The sequence below is a fragment of the Haliotis asinina genome, chromosome 13 (assembly GCF_037392515.1).
Source record: "Haliotis asinina isolate JCU_RB_2024 chromosome 13, JCU_Hal_asi_v2, whole genome shotgun sequence".
Classification (NCBI taxonomy): domain Eukaryota; kingdom Metazoa; phylum Mollusca; class Gastropoda; order Lepetellida; family Haliotidae; genus Haliotis; species Haliotis asinina.
The window spans coordinates 53,004,036-53,021,124 of record NC_090292.1 but is presented as its reverse complement, the minus strand read 5'-3'; the positions used below and the strand labels follow the sequence as shown (position 1 = coordinate 53,021,124).

The following is a 17,089-nucleotide window of genomic DNA, read 5'->3' as shown; positions in this document are numbered from 1 at the left end:
CCAAGGACGGTGGTGCAGTAGCTTGTGCCACTGTCATTGGATCCAGAACAATATCTTCTAGATTACCAGATAACAGCTCTATTTTTACTGGAGAAGCAAATGCCATATCATCAGCTCTTAAATATATTGAAAGACATCCTAAACATAAACAGTATATAAATTATTCCGACTCTCTTTCTTGCCTTCAGGCTATTAAAAAAATGTCTTGTAAACATCCACTTTTAATTGAAATTATTGAATTGTATAATGATCTTGCTACTGGCCAATACGACATCGTCTTCTGTTGGTTACCCGGCCAGGTAGGCATTTTTGGGAACACAATGGCCTATCTTGCAGCCAAGGCAGCACTCAACAAATTTGTGACTCCACTTCTTGTTCCATACTCTCATTATAAAGCTACCATTAGATCTTATATCTTGATCTGATGCAGAAGAGGTGGGACACCCAAGTGGGTATCAATAAAATACATGCAATAAAACCTTATATTGGTTATACCTGTTTGGGTTGCCAGTCCAGGTTTGAAGACGTCATTATGAGACGATGTCGTATTGGTCACACCAGATATAGACATAAATACCTATTGAAAAGTGAAGATCCCCCGTTTTGCATCCCATGTGATGACAGAATCACGGTCAAGCATGTCTTGCTTGACTGTGTTGAATATTCCATGACAAGGGATAATTATTTTACGTCAAAAGCTATGAACGATCTTTTTAACAATAACAGTTCTCATTTAATTATAACATTTTAAAAAAGAATAAGATTTGTTATATGAATTGTAAATAGATAAATATTTTATGATTGGAAATAGTATCTAAGATTGTTAGTTGCAGTATCCTCAAGGGGCGTTAAAGTACCGTAAAATTAATGTCCTCCCGAGAGGGTACGTATGTCCCAAAACATTCGAAGTACATTTAAACTTTCCACTGTTTTTAATCGTGGCATATGTATGTGTTTTTTTTAAGTTGTTGCTAGATGTGACTAAATTGCTAACAGCTGAAGGGATAGTATAAATCCAACAAGGGACCATGCAGGAAGCAAAGGTACTGTAAGTCCCCATGGTCCCCAGTATGGTGATCTACCTACAGCTGTTGGCAGTCTATAGCCTGTTTTCATATTGAATTGTCCGGATAGTGATATTAGTTTTAACTTCCCAGGCTAGTTTTAATTGTAATTGTTATATTCTAATTGTTTTACTGTCCTTCGTTGACATGTTCTTTATGATAAACATATATTCCATTTCAGTGTTAAATGTTCTATTCACGATATGGCTGAAATATTGCCGATGTGACGTTAAATATTAACTCACTCAACCACTCTCTGACACTAATTAAGACGGTGGAAGAACAAGGGACGATCTGCAATTTCATTTATCAATAAAGAGAACGACGCAGGAAACGTATGTCAAAACGGTGATATTAATATCTATGTTGGAAAGAAACCTAATTTGACATGTTATTACTTTTCCTCTTGGAAAACCCTTCTGAAACAAATGATGTCATTATGTTGATATCGCGTTGTGCAGCACATCGAGACCGTGTTGTGTGACCAATCAGGTATTGAGAAGCCCTTTGGCTGAGAGGAACAGCTGACACTACTCTCTGCATATTCATGACAAGCGTTGCAGCCTTCTGTGTTTTTTGTGTTTGCCGTATACTTCAAGCCATTTTTCTTGTACTGTGTTCCCGGTGGTAGCTTCTAGAGATACGCGTTCATATCTTTTGCTCGCTGTGTATCAAGTGGTAGTCTGTAGACACAGGCGTTCATAACTTTGGGTTTACTATCTACTTGGTGATAGCTTCCGGACATTAGTGAAAATAGTCTTTGCATTCACCGTGATTCTTGAACCTCGTGGTAGTAGTGCATCATCTCACAGGTGGTGATTTCAATAGCTCTAGATCATGGCACCGAGGTATATGAGCGTCCGTGTGAAACTACTGATCACATTATCGATGTTGCTGATGTTTGGGATTTCAACCGGAAGCACGAAGCGGAGTACACCTAAGAAGACCGACGTTTATGTTATCAACAACATTGGTATCAAGCTGTGCCAGCTTAAATGTGCTGAACATGGTCAATGTGTGAACATTGAATACTACGCTGAGACTTTAACCTGCTGTTTATCAACAAACGAATCAAAGAAAAAGGAAGGACATGCCAATCTTGCACGGAGCCATTCACACGTAAGTGGACGTTTCCAAAGGCTTGTCCTGAATGGGTACTCAGCATGTAGTACCTGATACATTTTTTGTAATTATGTGTGTATGTTTTTTTTGGTGTTTTTTTTCATTGCCCTTCCGACCCTTCTACTTTTCTTGACAACCTGTCGGTCATTTTCGACTCGAACACCGCCGACTCGAACATGAAGCCTACCACATCGTGATATACATTTCCTTATCTTTACAACAGATGAAAACTAAAAACATTATTGAGATGGTTGTGTCTTGCTTAAAATTATTTCCTTAAAATTAGTTTCTGAATACATCAAGACATGAAACACTTAAATCTTAGTGAGGATGATAAAGCAGTGGAAGGGAATGGTTGGTCTGACCATTATCAGATTTATTGGGTAAACCGACCTGGCTATTTGAACGAAGTCAAATCATCAGTAAAGTTAAACTGTTTGAGCAAGCTACTTGTTTTCAATTTGCAGCTTGTATGCACCTTCAGAATTGTACGTGAAAACATCAAGGAGGGGTATATAAATAGTACCTATTGCTAGGCCAAATATTCTGTCTCCAATACAATTGAACTCAGATCAGAGATATTTGCTTACAGTACATCTTGCTTCTTCAATTGTTATGTATACTCCCTCAACTAGGGTATAACAGATATGGGTTTAAAACTAGCATGGGGAAGTAAAACATTCTAGTATTTAAAGCAGACAATATATTATAAAACACGGGCTACAGATCGCCAACGGCTGATGGAAGATCACCATACTAGGGACCATGGGGAGCTACAGTTGGATTTACACCATCCTTTCAGCCCCTGGAGTGTACAAAATGCTAACCAAAATCAAAATAGCATGACTAGTACGATTAAAAGCCTGGAAGACTTAAGTTTACATCGAATGTGTTGGGAGTTACGTATCCTCTCAGGGGGACAATAATTTTACAATACTTCAACCCCCTTTGAGGGTACAGCCACTAACAATCTCAGTTGGGATATATACCAGGGACATTCACAAAGGACATAATCTTGATATGACAGGGGAACGAGCTTTGTATACTATTTATTACCCGCATTCTAAAAAGTGAAAATAGCGTTAAAATAAAGCAAGATTTTGCTTCCTCTATATAATAATACCACGCAGATTAACCCATCATAGTACTGGTGATTGGAATGGCAACTACTTCACTCCAGGAAAACGTATACTGCGTAGTGGGACTGTATTTCCTATAAGTAGTCACGAAAATAGATATTTTTCGATAGAATCAAGTTGGAATCCACATTTACTTCTTTTGAACTGAGGATTTGGCGCCAAATGCAGTAATGTAATTCATCAAAACACCTGTGAAGTGTAAACATTTTAAACTGAGCTGCGTGACCTAAATCTCGCTTGAACGTCAGTTAACCATCAGTGTCGGGCTATTGTAGTCATCACGCTGAGAAGTGTTCACAATCATGAAGCTAATAGGGAGTATTTAATTAGGAGTGACACACACAACAGCAGAATCCGAATGTGAATAACAGGAAACAGTAAGTCTCAAATATTTGAGCTTAATGTTCTTTATGGGATGAACAGTTACTGTATATAATAATACTGCAACACTTTGCGTTGGATATCAGTGACGCTTTCTCATTTCGACTTGGATTTTTTACTTGTCGAGATTTGATGTTTGTGTTAACGACTCCACCGAAAAACACACTGACTTGAATGAAGACGATTTTAAGCCTATTGTGTTCAGACTATGCAAAGTGCTTTTGACCCCTAAATGAGAAACCACAGGAGACATGGCACTTGTTTTGTGAGGGAGGACGCGAATGGATGTGACTAATAGTGACAGTGACAGTGATCGAGATACAGGAGCACCACTGATCTTGTCATGTTTACTGTTAGAAACTCCTTGTGCAGCCTGTAGTCTGATAATATTTCACAACTCTTTCAAGCAGCTGTCCATCAGCTTTACAAAATCATTCGGTTTAACTTGCACGGGGTTTGAATTGCTGGAAAAAATACGTTTTGGCTACTACAAACATACACTGATATTACATATACAAATAACGAAGAAATGTAGATCTACGCCTACTATATTGATATCAGTATACACTTCCAGGAAGCAGGATGTATTATTTTTAGCACTACAAGTCCCTATGTCCAGGTTTACGGGCGACACCATATTTAAGATCACAATAGACACCTAATACGATTCGCTTACTTACTTTGATTGTTGTTTTTTTTCGCTGTTTTTTTAGAACCTTGAGTTATTATAGAATTGGATTGCAAATAATGTTTGTAACCACACACATAAACACACACACACACAAATGAATTGTATTTAATTTCACAGAAGGGTTCTCGTTTTACATGCTGTCAGAAGGTGTGAAAACCTCAGAATGAAATTGAGGAATGTAGTGATTTATAAAAGTAGTACCGGTAATGTCAATCAAATCACTAGAAGGGTACATTTGTTCCATGTAAATATATATTCATATTTATATTCAAAATATAATATTAAATGAACTACAGAGGACAACATAACCTGTTTCTTCTTTCTCTGTTTTCGAGGTTCCATCTGGTATGTGCAAACTAGGTCAACGATATTTAAAGACTCGATCTGGAAAAGGGGTCTGCGTAGAAGGTAATATACGGTATTTTTAATATGATCGCTCATATACTCACCTAACATTATTCGAAGCTCTTCATCTATCACGAGGTGATGTCAGTAAGTTTTGAGCCTTGCATACTATACTATTAGTAAAACACAAAATATTGGTATGATCCACATATATTTTTCAACATCGTCCCCTCGTAAGTCAAGACACTTGTTCCACCTTTTCTGCCAGGCGCTGATGCCATGTCTGTAGAAGGCGCCATTTTGGTCCTCAAACCAAGCCTCAGTAGCAGCAATAAGCTCATTATCATCCTGAAATCTACGACCACGCAAGTGTTTCTTGAGATTTGGGAACATAGGGTAATCACTTGGTGCCAGGTCTGGAGAGTCGGAGGGATGCGGCAACATTTCGTAACCGCATTCCTGGACAGCAGCGGCTGCAACGCGAGACATGTGTACTGGATCATTGTCTTGATGTAGAAGAATACCACGTCTGATCTTGCCCCGGCGCTTCTCCTTGATTGACTGTCGCACTTGCCTCAACAAGTTAGCGTAATATTCCCCATTCATTGTTCTTCCTTTTGGTAAGTAATCTAATCTATGTGGATGACGCCTTTGCTATCCCAGAAGACTGTCGCCATTACCTTCTGCACTGATCTGGAGGCTTTGAACTTTTTGGTCCTGGGAGAAGTGACATGTTTCCATTCCATGGATTCTTCTTTGCTCTCAGGATCATAGTGGTGGATTCAGGTTTCATCACAGGTTACTAGCCTAAAGTGAAAATCTTCTGGATTCTTGTTGTATCTGGTTACCATGGAGTTGCTTATGGTGACCCTTGTTTGCTTCATTTCATCTGTAAGCTTTCTTGGCACCCATCTTCCGCACACCTTAGACATGACGAGATGTTCATGAAGAATTGTCTAGATGGATCCGTGTGAAATGCCTGTGGTCTCTTCTAACTCGTGGAGTGTGATTCGACGATTTTCCAGCTCAAGTCAATGCACTCTGTCAATGTTTTCCTGACTAGTGCTTGTTGTTGGGCGACCTGGACGCGGGTCATCTTCAAGACTCTCTCTGCCATGCTTGAATTCATTGACCCATCGTTTGATGGTAGCAGATGAAGAGGAAGACTTCCCATAAACTGCTGAAAGCCTTTCTTCAATGTTTTTTGCCGAGTTTCCTTCAAGAACTAAAACCTTAATTACTGCACTGTACTCAATTATATTCATTTTCACTGCCGTGAGTGGGTCTCTTTCTGTAAATGTGAGCTGTTCAATAACTTCTGAGAGTAGGATACCAAACCTTATATATCACATCAGCTACACTCCAAGGTTCAATGTCGTACCATAGGCTATGACACCTGGGTATGAAAAATGCTCAAGGCTCAAAACGTCTTGATATCCCCTCGTATTTGTGTAGATATTTGTCATGATATTTGTTGTCATCATTTATGCTTTTCCGAATATGCTATACCAGTGCACATTATCTGGTGTTTCCCGTTCATCTGAGACCTGAGACGTAGATCTGAGACTAAAGTTAAATACATGAGCAACTCTGTGGCCAACACTAAACTCCAGCGAGTTACAAGTTGAAAACATTCAAAACCAATTAGTCAAGTCCCTGTTCACCTTGAAGCCTGCCTAAAACGAAAGCGCTTCGAGATCTCTTTTTATCAGTGATCAAAGATAAATTGATATTGCTCTTAATTTACATCTGAGGCCATGTTAGCATGTGACAATACATTTTCTTATCTTCCCTTTACATCCAAGACAGAAATTAGCCATAGACAGCTGCTGTCATCTCAGATCATGTCTTATGAAGGGAACTTCAGCTTTGGCTTAGCACGGGTGCTTCTTGATCACATTGTATCTGAGACCAGCGTTAACCAAATGGAGTTATGACTTCAACTCATATTTCTGAGTTAAACTGATAACTCAGACAAACGCCAGCAATGTGATATGGCATGAGGCCAAAGATAAATACACAGTCTTTATAGATAAATACATAGTCTTTGTATTCTATATTATGACTTGTGTGCCACAGAAACACCTTAGATCCACAGCAACTACAGTCTGTTTGGGTTCAAATGGGAATGATGAAGGATTAAGTAACACGAAATTGGGATTTCCACTTCTCACACGGTTGAGAAAATGCTGGTGGAACACCACCACCTGTTTCCTGACCAGTGGAGCAGCTAAGCATATCACGGACTACATTCAGTCTCATTCATGTTATCAATCTCGTAATCAGAATAGTCTGTGACGTCACCTAACGTCACCACTATGGAAGGAGAGGAAGCTTCATGCAAGCCATTACATAACCAGTAGCTTCATTCTATATCACCCTCCACGCTGGCCTCTTCATCAACTGTGACTGCAGCGTCATTAGTGTCCAACTGTTTCAACATCTAGTTGTCTGCAGGCTGGCATGCAACATCAGCTGTGGCAATGTCCCATATAACTCAATAGCATTAGGATCACATGTACAATGATAAGGTGGGATAATACAGTGTGATTCTGACCGCTAATGTAATTGTCTAATAAAGTTGTATAAACAATGATGGAACAAACTCGGACCATTCGCCGTTCCCACCATTGTGTATACAACCTGGACAAATATAATACATGGCCGGCTTTCTCTTTCAGTGATCCACAGGTTGACTTGCCAAAACGTTTTTGTAAGAGTATTGACCAAGATACCCTAGCAAAGTGACAGACCACACCACATGAGCGACACGTTTAGGACTAGAGTACTTGTAAAAGTTTTTGACCTAGATACCTACAAAACACTGAACACGAGTAAGGGAATCGTACGTGATCGATGTCGCTTCCGAAATGAAAGATCGGGATGTATTATATGTCAAACGTTTCACAACCCGTAAAAACAACACAACTATTCAAACTAATATCTATCTGTTTTCTTTCTCATCACCTGCTGCTCCAACATCACTTAAAGCTGGATACTGTAATATCAGTGTGGAAAAGTACATTCTGAATCCCCTTCGGTGTTTCAAATGCCAAAAGTTCGGCCATGGTCTCAATACTTGCAGATTGTCTGTTGTGTGTGCTCACTTCAGTGAAAAGACACACACAACAAAAGATTGTGACAGTAATGTCAAAAAATGCACCAACTTCTCAGGCGACCATTCTTCATTTTCTAAAGAGTGTCCTATTTGGAAAAAGCAAATGGTGATAAAGAGAATAAAGTTTACTCAAAATATCTCCTTTTCTGAGGCAAAAAAAAAACTGGTAAAGAGATCTGATCTTCCAGAAAGTTATGCTGCAGTGGCAAAAGCATCATCGGAGTCTACCTCTAAAATAACAAAATCATCCGCAGGCTGCCAGACTACCTTGACTTAGGTAAATTGCGATTCTCCACAGCTTTTGTACCCTGCTATATCATCACAGACTGAGGATTCACTTCCTAGTACTTCAAAGTCTTCTGATCACAAATCATCATCATCTCAGTCAAATTCAAAGTCTCAATCGACAGCTGATAGTCAGCAAACTGTGAAAGGTAAACCGAAGCCTAAGCATGATGCTTCAAAACAACAAAGTGGCAGAGCTCCTAAAGGGTCACCAAAAATGCAGTTGTTTAGTAAATATGGGTCTCTTAAAGACATGGACGTTTCTGAAAACGTCCATTCTAGGGCACATAGCTTGTGGCCCTCCAAAAGAGTGCGGGGTAGATCGCCAATAAATGCCCCAAAAAGATAGTTTATTCCAATAAAGACCCGTGAAGGTCCCGGGGTAGAATAGGCCTTCAGCAGCCCATGCTTGCCATAAAAGGCGACTCAGCTTGTCGTAAGAGGCGACTGGCGGGATCGGGTGGTCAGGCTCGCTGACTTGGTTGACGCGTGTCATCGGTTCCCAATTGCGCAGATCGATGCTCATGTTGTTGATCACTGCATTGTCTGGTCCAGACTCGATTATTTACAGACCGCCGCCATGTAGCTGTAATATTGCTGAGTGCGACGTAAAACTAAACTCACTCACTATTCCAATAATATTGTACAGTGGAACTGCAGAGGATTGAGGACTAATTTACATGAATTACAGCTATTACTCCAAGATTTTACACCTTCAGCGATATGTCTCCAAGACACATATTCAAAACAAACAGATACATTTGACCTTCCTCATTTTAATGCATAGCATTGTTTTTTACCTCCGGCTGATAGAGCCACTGGCGGGTCATCCGTTCTAGTCAGACAAAAACGTTATTCAAAGCCCTGTTCCACTTAATACTAATATGCAGGCTGCTGCTGTGAGAATTACTTTGCATGTAGCGTTTACGCTATGCTCACTCTATATTTCGTCATCTTCAACGTTTGCCAAAACTGATCTTCAGGCTCTATATGACCAACTCCCGAAGTCCTGTATTATAATAGGAGATTTATATGGGCACAACTCACTCTGGGGTAGTGTAACTACAAACACTGAAGGTAAGTTGTTGGAGGACTTTTGTTCTGACAATGAGTTATGTATTTACAATGATGGTTCCAACATATATTTACACCCTGGTACAGGGACCTATTCTGCTCTCGACTTCTCACTCACAAATTCTAAACTACTAAATGAATTCGAATGGTCAGTCCACGATGACCTCTGTGGAAGTGACCATTTTCCCAGTGTATTAAAAGCTGTAACTCCTTCTGATGTTCCTCCATCATCAAGGCGAAATCTTAAAAGGGCTAACTGGGCTTTATATGAAACACTGTGTTCTGAAAAACTTAAACCTGAACGTTTTATTGACGTTCCCGATGCTATTAAATGTGTTTCTGATGAAGTGTATACGAAAGTCCTCTGTAGTTCCACAGATAAGAAAACCATGGTTCAACTGTGAGTGCAAATAAGCTAGGAAGGCAAGGAAAAAAGCAGAACATTATTTCCGTTGCCATCCTATGGTGCATAATTTCAATACATTCAAAATTTTAAATGCTAAAGCACCGCGTACATTTAAACAGAACAAACGCCAGTCATGGCAAAATTATGTATCTAAAATAAATTCTCGGACACCCATGTCCAAGGTATGGAACATGGTGCAGAAAAATAAAGGTAAAGGTACTAAATCTACTGTCCATCATCTTAAACATGGAGATCAGTTACTTACGGATAAATCAGATATCACAAATAAAATGGGCGAAACCCTTGCTAAACACTCTTTCTCTTCTAACTATTTACCTAAATTCCAGCAGTATCAAGAAAAGAAAAGTATTAATTTCAACTCAGATAATGGGGAAGATTATGATGAAATGTTTTCTATTCATGAGCTCCATACTGGTCTTGATCAAGCTCATAACACTGGAAGAGGAGCTGATAACATACATCATCAACTCCTGAAGCATTTACCAGAATCCTGCCTAGAAACTCATCTAAATGATATTTGGACATCGGGTAACTTTCCCCCCTCATTGTGTGACGCTATAGTAGTACCAATACCTAAACCTGGACGTGATCATACGGATCCGTCCAATTATCCACCTATTTCACTAACTAGCTGTGTTTGCAAGACCATGGAACGCGTGATAAATAATCGACTTGTTTGGTACTTGGAAACAAATAACCTTATCACAGATATACAATGTGGTTTCTGTAAAAACAGAAGTACTATGGATCACTTAGTGCGACTGGAATTATTTGTTAAAAACGCACTCATTAACAAACAACACGCTGTGTCTATATTTTTTATCTTGAAAAAGCATATGACACTACTTGAAAGTATGACATTCTGAGAGATTTACATGATTTAGGTTTGCGAGGTCGTTTGCCTGAATTTTTAGGCATTTTTTTAAATAACAGACAATTTCAAGTCCGTGTGGGTTCTACCCTGTCTGATCATTACAATCAGGATCAGGGTGTTCCACAAGGCAGTATTTTGTCTGTCACTCTTTTTAGTATAAAGATAAACAGTTAATGAAAAGTTTTACACGATTCAATTGATGGATCGTTATTTGTGGATGATTTTAATATTTCTTGTCGTGGTAAAAATATGCATACCATTGAACGGCAACTACAGTTGTTTTTAAACAAGATTAATAAATGGTGTCTTGTAAACGGATTTAAATTTTCCAAATCGAAAACTAACTGTATACATTTTTGTCGTAAATATAAACCGCATAAAGACCCAGAACTATTTCTAGATGGCACACCAATTAAAGTTGTAAAGGAGGCCAAGTTCTTGGGTCTCATTTTTGACTCACACTTAACGTTTTTACCGCATATTAAGCCACTTAAAACTAAATGCCTGAAAGCACTTGACTTGTTGAAAGTGGTTTCGAATTGTAAATGAGGAGGGGATCAAGCTACCCTTCTCCATCTATATCGATCTCTCGTGGCTTCTAAACTTCATTATGGCTCCATCGTATATGGTGGAGCCTGCAAAAGCAACTTAAAACTATTACATTCAGTCCATCATCAAGGTCTAAGACTTTGTCTTGGCTCCTTTAGAACTTCACCTATCGACAACCTGTATGTCGACGCTGATGAACCACCTCCTGAGCAGTGACGTGTAAAATTAGCTTTACAGTATGTAACAAAACTATATTCAAATGAGTCAAACCCTGCATAGAACTGTGTTTGCAATCCTCTGTATGAAGATTTATACAACAAGAAATCTTCTCTTGTTCCGACTCTTGGTTTAAGAAAAAAAACACTTCTCTTTGCTGCCGGCATTGACCTGGAAAACATAGCTCCTTCCCGTCTTCTTTCTTCTCCTCCTTGGCAGTTGGTTAGGCCACAAGTTGATCTAACATTAACGGCACTTAAAAAATCAGAAACGAATGAATTTCAGTATAAAAAAGAATATAATCAACTGAAACATAAATATAGCAATTATAAATCCTTATTTACTGATGGGTTCAAGGACGGTGGCGCTGTGGCTTGTGCCACTGTCATTGGATCCAAAACAATATCTTCTTGATTACCACATAACTGTTCTAATTTTACAGCAGAAGCTAACGCCATATTAACAGCTCTTAAATATATTTTCAAAGACACCCCAAACGTACATAATATATAATCTGTTAAGACTCTCTTTCTTGCCTTCAGGCTATTAAAAATATCTCTTGCAAACATCCACTTTTAATTGAAATTATAGAATTGTATAATAATCTTGTCACTGTCCAATACGACATCGCATTCTGTTGGTTACCCAGCCTCGTAGGCATTTCCGGTAACGGAATGGCCGATCTTGCTGTCAGGGCAGCATTCAACAAATCTGTGACACCACTTCTTATTCCATACTCTCATTAAAAAGCTAGCACTAGAACTTACATCCGTGATCTGATGCGGAAGAAGTGGGACACCCAAGTAGGTACAAATAAATTACATGAAATAAAACCGTATATTGGTTACACTTACTTGGGTTGTCAGTCCAGATTTGAATAAGTTAGTTTAAGACGATGTCGTATTGGCCATACTAGATACACTCATAGGCACTTTTTGAAAAGTGAGGATCCTCCTTTTTGTATCCCTTGTGATGAGAGAGTCAAGGTCAAGCATATTCTGCTTGACTGTGTTGAATTCTCCATCACAAGGGATAAGTATTTTACAGTTCAAACAATTACGGATCTTTCCACCAGCGTTAATTCACATTTAGTTATTGGTTTTTTAAAAGACATTGATTTTTTTATGGAATTTTGAATATTATGTTGTGTAAATAGATGTATTTTAATGATTGGTAATTTGGATTAGTAACTTGAATTGTTGATGGCTGTACCCTCAAAGGGGGTTGAAGTATTGTAAAATTATTGTCCTCCTGAGAGAGTACGTAAGTCCAAAAACATTCACAGTAAATTTAAGTCTACCAGGATTTTAATCGTAGTATTCATGTGATTTTAATTTCGGCTAACTTTTCGTACAATCGCCAGAGCAGCCGAAGGGGTGGTGTAATTCCTACTAGGGTCCTTGTAGGTAGCAAAATTACTGTAAATCCCCATTGTTCCTATTGTGGTGATCTACCTTCTGTTGTTGGCGATCTATAGTCTGTTTTTATATTGTATTGTCTAAATAGTGCTATTAGTTTGAATTTTCCATGCTAGTTTTAATTGAAATTGTGATATTCTAGTTGTTTTACTGTCCTTCGTTGACGGGTGTTTATAATGTATATATGCTGTTTTTCATTGCTGAATGTTCTCGATATGGCTGAGCTATTGCCGATGTGACGTTAAATATTAACTCACTCACTCACTCACTATTAAAAAAAAGACTTCGAGGGGTTGTTTGGACTAAAATGATGATGGTTTTGCCTGTTTTAGTTTATAGCATCCTGTATCGCAAATGATATGAAAGAAAAGTGAGGCACTGTGTGTATCAATAACTGTTACCATTCATATTGGGTATGCAGAGTGTTCTTTCCATATTCAATGCATCTAAATAGCATATGTATTTTCCAATTGTATTGGGATACTGTGTCCTACAATATACAGCTACGGTATATCTGAAGGTATGTGTGGACACAATTTGGTTAGGGTTAGGGTTATCGCCAGCAGCTGAAGGGATGGTGTAAATCCAGCTTGCCACCATGCAGATAGCAGAGGTACTGTAAGTCCCCATGGTCCCTAGTATGGTGATCTACCTTCAGCTGTTGGTGACCTATAGCCAGGTTTTACTGTTCAAATAGTGATATTAGTTTTAACTTTCCACCCTAGGCTTAATCCTATCTGTGACCTTGTTGTGGTTTTACTGTCCTTCATCGACACATCTAGACTGAGTTGGGAATATGTGTTTGTACTTAGAACATCACACATTATAATCAGGGTGCACTGTATATATTTAGAATTTTATTGGGATTCAAAGTGAGGGTTGAAGTGGAAGGACATATATGTCTCTGTGGAATCCAGGGGGCTAGACTGAGTTTGGAAATGTATTTGTACACGCAGCTCTACATATATTATAAGGAGGATGCATTGTGTCTCTATTTCAAGGCCAGACTGAGTTGGGGACACGTGTCTACACGTATCACAGGATACATTAAAAGCACGTGTACTGTATCTGGGTATCTCTTTTTCACACCTAGACTGAAGTGGGGAATACCTTTCTATACTTAACGCAACAGGCTCAGCAACAGTTTGTCTTTCAAGGTTATATTTAGTGGTATAAGCTAAATGCAAGTAACTCAATGTCCTTGTTTGACAGAGTGATCGCTGCTACTTACATCTAAGCTGTTGACGTCTACTAATATCCACATATGACCTATTTTGAAGGGACACTTATATATTTTTAAAACAAATTAATAAGGAATTGGTGCAATTTAGGGAAGTGTCTGATATGTCAACATACAATTGTTGTCCATGTCATGCCACAGGTAACGTGAACTGTGTTGTAACATGAGGCTCTCAGAAAAACTAAAGCAAAATTAGAGAGCAAATATTGGAACTAGTTACATATAGAGTTGTTGATCAGTCCAAGCAGGCGAGCGCCAAACGTTGTCGAGAAGCAGTGAAATGTGTCGTTCTTGTTATTACGTACACTAATGGTGGGTAAGTTCTCAGTTTATGATTTTAAACTTATTTATGAAATTAGATGGAATAGTGTAAATGTATATTGTATGACTGCTGTAAAGCAGCTTGAATGTTGTAGGAACCAAGTGTTTGCTTCACACAATGTTTACACCCAGACCTGTGTTTAGCCTGTCACCGACGGGGGACGATGGAAGGTCTGGGGAAACATAACAACGCAGCCTTTCACTTGAAAATTGTTATGTCTGATCAAAATATGTACACTTTCTTACCGTTTACCTTGACTTGGTGGCATTTACCTTTGACACGGGATACTTTATGAGATTATCTTAAATCTGTCCAGTCAAATATTTCATTTGAAATGTATTATATTTTTTTACTGCTGCATTGCATGGAAATACATCCCACAGTAGCACACGGCCAAACGTGTCTTTGTGCATGTCTGCAACATCATTTTCAAAGCCAAATTTCAAGTCAATCTGAAAGCTGATTATGGAAGGGCAACTATGCTTTATTTTCGTTATTTCTAATATTGATACTGACGAAGCATGTCGGACAACCTACACTTCGATCTTAACCACCACACACTGCTACGTGTTGATATGATTGTGGCTTATCAGCAGACAATACTTCCATCGATAAGTACGGCTGTGTAAGACTGCAGTTTCCGCCTCGGTAGGCAGTTGTTTGAGAACTGGTCTGTCTGACACTGTCCCTCGGTATTCTGACGTTTTGTGATTCATTCACAGAGATTGCCTCACACAAAGTATAAATGTGTTGCATAAACACCGAGCCAAGTTGTGTGTTTTAATCTGTTTTACGTTAGAATTTATGAAATTGCAAATGCACTAAAATAAGGGCGTACGGATAGAACATTCCAACCCTGGTTAATGAATGCAAACTAAAAGGGCAGCCATTTCGTAAGTATGCAATTTTGAGTAGGTAAAAGTGCAGATCATGTTGTTTGTTTGTCTACTAAAAATAACATTGTGAAAATAATATATGCTGATATATGAAGTTCCCCGTAGAATATGCATCTCTCACCTAACCCTAACCCTGAGGGTGAACTGACTCTTTTGTTACACCATTTATGTTTATAGCTTTCATCTATTCAATTCCACTATATATACAAAGAGGGAGATCTCAACTGTTATCCCCAAACCAATGCACAATGGACAGCTTATTAAATTTACTGAATCAGACTCCATCAAATCAAACCATGTATAATACCGCTGTTATAACAGATTAGTTGGACTAGTACTTTGTCCATACATAATGTTGAAAGGCATTTATGGAAAGCGGAGACCAGTAGTCATAATATTTTAACTATTATTGTACTATGTAAAGTTTTCTCATTAAAATTCCCTGTTTCAGCCTCGACTGACCGGAGCCAGAAATACACGGTCCCCCCAGTGTCAGAGACGACAGAAGACCTACAGGGTAGGTGGGAAAATCGATTAGACAGGAAGTGCAGTTTTTAATTCTACCTGCATTTACCTCACTGATGTATATGCCCGTGGTGATTTTGACTTGAGGGATGGATCTCACCCGGTATCAATCGACGTTGTCAATCACAGAATCTCAAACTATACAAATTAATATTAGGAAGCGTCACTTTTGTTCGTGTTATTTAGAGTTATCTCAAACAAACTGAACGATATAAGGTTACTATTTTATCCATACGATATCTGTTTAGAATTTAATCATACATAGTATTGAAAGGCAAAACATATCTAGAAAAGTGAAAACAGAAATGCTTATGTGCTTTGCATAGTGTTCTGAACAACATGTTCCCTGTTTCAGCCTCCACGACTGACGCGAGTCAGGATCTGACACCCAGGAAGACGGTTCCACCGACGCCAGTGACGACACAAGACTCTGATGACCACGGTAGGTTGGAAAACTCAGCAGCAACAATTGTACTGACACTGTCACCTTGTAAAGTTCAACAAACATCATCACTCTCACGTCGTACACAAAATAATACTACAACATCTGAATGAAACAGAAAGTTACATATTAAACGCGCCATCGTTAATTCCAGAAACCACATGTTGACATTCCCGTCATGTTGGATTGTTGTCAGACATGATGGAATTGTGTAAATGGCATAGCAATGTCCGAGTCACGTATAGACATTATGTAACCATTGTAGATATGTGACAAAGATGTCTGGTGTACACAGTTTACTTTGTGTTACAGCGACTGTATCACCAAGAGCAGGCCGCGACCTCTACGACGCCAGCAAGCGCGGTGACCTGGAGAGAGTGAAGCGGATCCTGGCAGCGGGTCACGTTGACATAAACTATAGAGGAGGATGGGGGAGCAAGACACCGGTGATGTTGGCAGCACGGTATGGACACAGGGCTGTAGTGGAGTTCCTGGTGGGTAGAGGGGCTGATGTGTCACTGGTGAACAGCAGCGGTAACAACGTCCTTCACTTGGCCTGTCTTGGTGGAGACCTGGAGACCGTGAAGCTGATCCTGTCCCTGGACATGCTGAATGTAAACACCAGGACCAACTCCGGGCGGACAGCAGCCGACTTAGCGAGAACATTCGGACACCAGCGACTGGTGAATCTCCTGGTGTCACGTGGTGCACACTGACGTCAGTGTTGGTGTAGACAGAGACGGAGCACATGTCGTTACTGACACTGACGTGGCGTGTCATTATTCAGGCGATTTCGTTTCATCTTTGTGAATATAAATAAAACTTGCTGAATGTATTTTCAGACATTTCGTCATGTTTTGTGTTTGGAACCTCGCATGATCAGGTAAGAAAATTGTGAAGTGAGTGTAAACATAAACTATGAGTGATTGTACGTGAACGTCACCCGTCTTGACATAATGCT

At 39.2% G+C, this 17,089-nt stretch overlaps 1 pseudogene; it reads left to right on the top strand.

The window, feature by feature from the left end:
- Nucleotides 1–16,844, top strand: part of LOC137259691 (uncharacterized) — a 207,969-nt pseudogene extending 191,125 nt beyond the window's left edge.
- The last annotated feature ends 245 nt before the right edge of the window (nt 16,845–17,089 follow it).